Source organism: Panthera leo, chromosome A1, assembly GCF_018350215.1.
Source record: "Panthera leo isolate Ple1 chromosome A1, P.leo_Ple1_pat1.1, whole genome shotgun sequence".
Taxonomy (NCBI): Eukaryota; Metazoa; Chordata; class Mammalia; order Carnivora; family Felidae; genus Panthera; species Panthera leo.
Genome location: NC_056679.1, coordinates 184,150,621 through 184,157,162, shown reverse-complemented (window position 1 = coordinate 184,157,162; position 6,542 = coordinate 184,150,621). Strand labels below are relative to the sequence as shown.

General features: G+C 33.8%; 1 pseudogene; it reads left to right on the top strand.

The window, feature by feature from the left end:
- The first annotated feature begins 1,290 nt into the window (after positions 1 to 1,290).
- Positions 1,291 to 1,375, top strand: LOC122203191 (annotated as a pseudogene).
- The last annotated feature ends 5,167 nt before the right edge of the window (positions 1,376 to 6,542 follow it).

The following is a 6,542-nucleotide window of genomic DNA, read 5'->3' as shown; positions in this document are numbered from 1 at the left end:
AAGTTTAACAACTTGTTTAAAGTAATAAATTTAATAGTTAAGTAGCTGGGTCTCTCCAATTCCAAGACTCACACTGCTTCCACTATGCCATACTGTTTTCTCACATTCTGATTAATTTATTTTATTTAAAAAATTTTTAATGTTTATTATTTTTGAGAGAGGGAGAGACAGATTGCAAGCAGGGTAGGGGCAAAGAGAGGGAGATACAGAATCCAGAGCAGGCTCCAGGCTCCAGGCTCCTAGCTGTTAGTACAGAGCCTGATGCGGGGCTTGAACCCATGAGTTGTAAGATCATGACCTGAGCTGAAGTCAGATGCTTAACCTGCTGAGCCACCCAAGCACCATAGGTTAATTAATTTATTTTTTAAATTGTCCCTTTATATGCAATTGAGTATTTTAATCATTAATAGTCATCTTGCAAATTGTGTTATATTTTGTCTATTTTTTAAAGTTGACATATGTATATTCACCATTGTTGACACTGCTCTTTGTGGGAAGTTCCACAAATATATTGTAGTAATTACATAGTTAGTAGTAATAGAAGTAGTAGTTACAGAATGTGATGTAGGTATATGCCTTCTGCATGGTTTCAAATATAGATTACAACGTATTGATAATTTTTTCCTGGTACACAAATAAATGAGTTTATAGTTATAATGGTATCTTCACTATTGTGTATAATTTTGTATAAATAAAATATGCTTAAAAACATAATTGTATTTAGCAGTAATTAAATATACTCCCAAACAGCATGAAAACTAGAATGGTCAGGTGTTCCAACTCTTATGGATCCCATATTATATGCTAAGCATTGTCCTAGGTACCTTATATACTCACACTATGTCCTAATCACAAAAATCATATGAATTTGCCCAGAGTCACACAGCTAGTACATAAAAGTGACTGGATTCAAACCCTGGCAGTTGATAAAAGAGCCCTTATTCTACTCCCTATGCTACATTTCTTCCCTATCAGCTCTCACTTAGTATGGGATATATATTTAATATGAAGTTGCCTAAAATTAAAATAAATGGAAAACCAAAATGAAGAGGAAAGTTGTATCATAGTCATGTAGACTATGCTTCTCATCTCATGTTGTCTCTAATCTCTGCAAGAGTGACTAAATCATACACCTATACAATTACTTTTTCAAGAAAATATCAATTCTGGTTACATTTTAAGTTTAGCATTTTGTATGACCAATATTTTTTGGAGAATTTCCTCTGTAAACAAAGGAGAGACGGAGATGCTGTTAGTTTACCTTCTGTTAGGCAGAAGATAAACACTTTAATCGCTTCTCGGCCTTTTGGCTAAGATCAAGTGTAGAAGATAAACACTTTAAATGTATTACAGAAATTGGAGTCAGTAAATACTTGAGAGTAGTTGTCCAAAAAAGGGAGAAATAGTGACAGATAGAGTAGATTCCAAGGAATAAAGGCTAGTCAGATACAAAATCTTTTCCTCTGCTAAGAATAGAATATTTCTGACCATTGAACATGGGACTTACAACTGCAAGGAATAAAGAATACAGCTGACCCTTCAATAATGCATGAGTTAGTGGCATCGATCCTTTGCACAATTGAAAATCTGCTTATAACTGTTAACTCTTCAAAAATGTAACAAGTGACAGCCTACTGTTGACCGGAAGCCTTACTGATGATACAGTCAACATATATTTTGTTTTATGTATTATATACTGTATTCTTAGAATAGTACCTTTTTCTTAATTTTTTTTTCAGTATTTCTGAAATGTAGATGAGCCTACATGGTTCATCTGCTTTTTTTCAAATTGTTACAAGTCCAAAAAATTTTCCAATATAATTATTGAGAAAAATTCACATAAAAGTGCCCCTGCATGGTTCAAACCCATGTTGTTCAAGGGTCAACAGTCCTAAAAAAGATAAATAATAGTCAATGATAGAGAAGATAAATAATATCTCAGTGTTAAATCATTTACACACAAAAAGATCAGTACAAATTGTGTCACAGATGGTGAGTGAACAATGACTATTGATACAACCAAAGGATGTAGCATTAAGTTTTTGTCATTATTTAAAAGTCTGGGGATGAAGTAAGAAGGAAGATGGGAATGTTGAAGCCTTGAACTCTGCATAGTGGTAGAAAGTCTTGTATTCTGCAAGCTTGTTACTCCCACATGATTATATCCGCATATAAACCTAGTTGAGCTGTCTTCAAAATGATCAATAAATCTGACAGAGATGCATTTGCCAATTATTCCCAATCAATGCAAGAAAGAATGTGTTAGAGCACAGCAAGCAAACAATCAAAATTCTCTTCTCTCCTGAATACCACAATTACGTCCAATTTTTCAAAACAATTCTTAATCCATTCTCATTCTCAAACAAGTGTCTTTCATTTTGTTATTCAGTGATAAAAACTGAATATATGTTAAAATAATAGAACTAACTTTTTTGTTAAAACTAACAGTTACCTAAGAAGTATACTGGAGTCTAAATTCTAGACTACCATCCTCATGAAGAAATCAACCCTTTCAAAGGCTGTGACTAATTGAAACTCATGAAGTCAGTTACTTACTAGGTCCCCGGTATGCTGCCAGCGTCTTGTATTATATTAGAAGTTAATCTGGAGCTAATCTTTCTCCCTCCCTCCCCCTCTTTCACTTCTTCCCTTTCTCCTCCTCCTTGCCTTCCTTCCTCTGTATGCTCTTCTATTTTCTACCCCTCTCCTCCACCCTCAACATAGAAATTAAAGGAAATAAAAAATAGGCAATTAGGTGGAGTGAAAATAACTTTTCCAATGCTTTTCAGAAAATTTTGTATGTGTGCAAATGCATGATAGGTCAAGTTCTAGTGGACATCTCTTGAACTATACTCATATTAAAATAATATAGACCCTAAACATAATTAAGACATGATAATAGTTATTTAACATTATTGAGATGCTTATTTACTTCTACATTTAACCAGCAGATTGTTTACTTTTCTTTAAAGTGTGTCTGTGTTCATCATATATGTAAAATTTTGTGAAAAATGAAAAAAAAGACAATGGAGCAATGTTATAGAAAATAAGATTAAAATAATTAGTGGAGTTTAAATACAACTTCTTATACAGTGATTTAAAACAGCATTGGCTTAAACCTGAGGCAGAAAAAAGTAGAATCTGAATATAGTCTCATCAAATGGACCTCATCTTGGTGGTCAGTTAAGGTTTTACACATGTAATTTGGAGAGGTTTGGTGGTTTATGCTTATAAATTGAGAATCAGTAATCCCTGGGCTCAACATATTTATCTTTTTCTGCTCAGCACAGCAATAATGGTAATCCCCGGGCAGTACTTGACTTGAACATTTTGACCTATCTTGAACTCGAGTTCAGTGTCCACTATGAATATCACTTGATCACTTTTTATCTTTTGCTTCAGTTAGCAGCCAGTACACTCAAATAAATTTGAGGAAAAGCCATTTTTATGTCATAAATTCCTTTGACTTCAATTATACAAGTTCATGGAAAATTTTTATATTTCTTTGCTCAGTTCAATTTCCAAATATTCACTGTCATTTTGTTAGCCAGACATTTAGAAAGGCTCCAGTCTACCTCCATGTCCCGCTGCTTATATTTTAGCAAGACTGAGACACATTTGTGTCCATTTGTTGTACACCAAGACATGGAAAATGAATAGTACTTTGCTCCTTGGGTTTGGCAATGTTGTGTGAATTTATAACATAAAAGCATTTTCATTTGCTTAATCTTTTTCCTCCTTTCCAATGCCCAGCACAGAAAAAAACAAAACAGAACAAAACAAAAATCCAAATAAACAGGAAACGTCTTGTTGAGATAATAGCAGGGTGACCTCATTTCTATTGTTACCCTCGGATTCAGCTATGTCATTTTTTCCTTTATGGAAGCAGAATGGATTTCTTGGCTTTCCTCTTGCCCAGTTTTTACAGATGTTTTTTTGCCTCATTTTGAACTAAGCTTGAGAAAACAATGATTTTCTAAGATTTTCTTTGTTCTTGGACCCATGGTAAAAATGAGTCCAGAACATCTGGAACAGTGATGCTGTTTACAGAAATAAAGGTAATCAAGAGAGTTTGAGAATTTATTTTTTCCTAGTAAATGTTAATAATAAACACACATTTTTTTTCTTATGGGTACAATATCACTTACTCAGTTAATATCAGTAACTACCAAAAACCAGTTCGGTCAAATTATTATGACACTAGGACACAAGTCAAAGTTTTTTAAAATATAAAACCAGTGTTCTTACTCTGTCCTATAAAGTATGATAATACAACTACAACTTGTTTTTTGTTGCTGCTAATAAGTCCTTTTATTTCCTGCTGGCTCCTCAGTATATGCCTGGCCAGAATGGTTTCATACTTTTTCTCTTCTAAGATCTAGTATCTCCTTTCTCTTCTCAACACGTGGTTGGTCCCACCACTGTGCCTAGGAAGGCTGACTTCCTTAACTTCAGCTTTAATCTTTGTCCAAGCTTAATGTTCTGTTTGCACTTACCCTTTAGTCTCTCTTTCAAGTCTCAGAAAAATGGTCATTTCATCTTTTTGTGTCTAAAGCTAAACCTTCCTTTCTGACTTCAGGTTCCATCATGTCCCAACTCCAGAGAGACTTTGCTATCATTGTAACCTTGAGCTCTAGCTTTGAGCTCAAGTTATCTCTTTTAAATTGGATCTCTTCTCTCAACTTCATACACACTCTTCTTGATGTTCCTTTTTTTTAAAAAATATATGTATTCATTTTTGAGAGACAGAGAGAGAGAGAGAGAGAGAGAGAGAGTTGGGGAGGGACAGTGGGAGACAGGGAGACACAGAATCTGAAGCAGCTTCCAGGCTCTGAGTGGTCAGCACAGAGCCCGATGCAGGGCTCGAACTCACGATCTAAGAGATCATGACCTGAGCCTAAGTGGGATGCTTAACCCACTGAACCACCCAAGTGCCCCCCTGATGTTCTTATTCTCTAACCCTGGTGGCATGTAAACACTCTGGAAGCCACATTTCCTTTAAAACTAGTTGAGTAGGAACCTCTCCTTTATTAATTACCTGACTTCTTTGGTTGCCCTCCTTTTTTCCCCTAATAACTACATGTACGTCCTCTTTTCTCTTTCTGTAGGATATTCCTTTAATATCCAATTTATTTTCTGATCCCCAGATCAACCTTGCCCAAATCTAAATGTCTAATCTGTAGTCAGTCCAGCTCCAGTTCATATCTGCATAATCCCTCAGACATTTCAATTTTCCATGACTTCTAAATCAACAAACACACAGTAGTTCTATCATGTAAAACACCTAATTGAGTAATTACAGTAGTAAATAGGCAGTATATTTTTTATTTTAAAAAATAAATAGGCAGTATTTAAATAGGCAGTATATTTTTAACATTATAGAGTTAACTCTATAATGTTAATATGCTACGGATAGGTGAGTCTTAGTTTTTTCCAGGTTTTGAACTTCGGGGTTTTCTGTGAATATAATTACCTTTAAAAGATGGCAGAGTTTTTTATTTGACATTCTTACACTTATTTACTCCTAAGGCAATAAAATATTGTTGGATATAATTAGATTTCAGATACCTCTTACCATGTAATTCAATGATTCCATGTTTCTCAGCACTGAGTACTTAAGTCTGAATTTATATGATAATCAGATTCCTGTGAAAGGAAAAAAAAAGGCAGGTTATTCCAAAGTTCTTAACTCAGAATTATATATTTTTCATAATATATAAAAACATGTAGATGCATTCTTACAGGTTAATATACATGTCAGTCATAATATTTTTTTTTTGAGAAACTACACTTATCTAAAAAATAGTTTGAAGACAAAAAGATGCACATACAACTTTATTCATTAAATAAACCTTTGATTATTTCTAATGGATCTAGAATTATTAGCTGTATTTTATATAACTTATTATATATACATATTTACTACAAACTACGTCCTTTATCAGTAACATGATGCATTAGTTCTATTTTGACCCCCAAGTTCATTGCCTTTCAGAGCTTATTTACATTGGGTTATTCCCTAAGATTCTTTATACTTTCATTTAAAAGTTTTCATAAGGAGTACATGTGGTCCCAGAGCCAATGAAATCAAGAAACAAAGACAAGGAAATCTCTATGAGTCGGGAGACAGAGTCCTACTACTATCACTTGTCTACCCCAAATCTTTTGTGCCCCCCTGATAATGAAGGTCCTCAAAGGTCAGCAGGCATTTCAAAACATGCTATTCCACATAAATTCACATATATTTTTATGAAGTATTAATGTCTTCATTGCTATATCTCACAAAATGCCCAAATCAGTTGTGGTAATTTAGAGATGCAGAATCTTTTTTTACAAAAAGATTTTCTTATGAAGGTAGACTTAGGCAATGAAGAATAATCTTAACTTTTATCAATTACTGCCTAATCTCATTCTCGTCTTCTCAGCATGTCTGAATGTAGAATACTTTTAAAAACTTTAATCTTAGATCATTATATCTAGAATATAACATTTAAATGGAATTTGGGATTCAAACAGAGGTCTAGTGTTTTCATCTCAGTGTG